A 233-nucleotide genomic window follows, 5' to 3' on the forward strand; every position below is an offset into this window, starting at 1 on the left:
TTAAACTAAATGTAATAACTAAATATAGTGATATTTGTTATTTTCTTAGAGTCGTAATAAGTCTTGAAACGTTGTTTTTTTCAGTCTGCGCCTGCTATTTCTAGCCTCTCCTAGTTCTCGGGCTTGACTGTTTACATGATTTTGTAACATTTTTGCATGTTTCGATGCTGTTTCGCGATTGACTTCCCGAACTATTTTTAAATGAAAATCACGATGCAGATCCGAATTTTGTA

Source organism: Bactrocera latifrons, unplaced genomic scaffold, assembly GCF_001853355.1.
Source record: "Bactrocera latifrons isolate USDA-ARS-PBARC rearing strain unplaced genomic scaffold, ASM185335v1 scaffold_1338, whole genome shotgun sequence".
Taxonomy (NCBI): Eukaryota; Metazoa; Arthropoda; class Insecta; order Diptera; family Tephritidae; genus Bactrocera; species Bactrocera latifrons.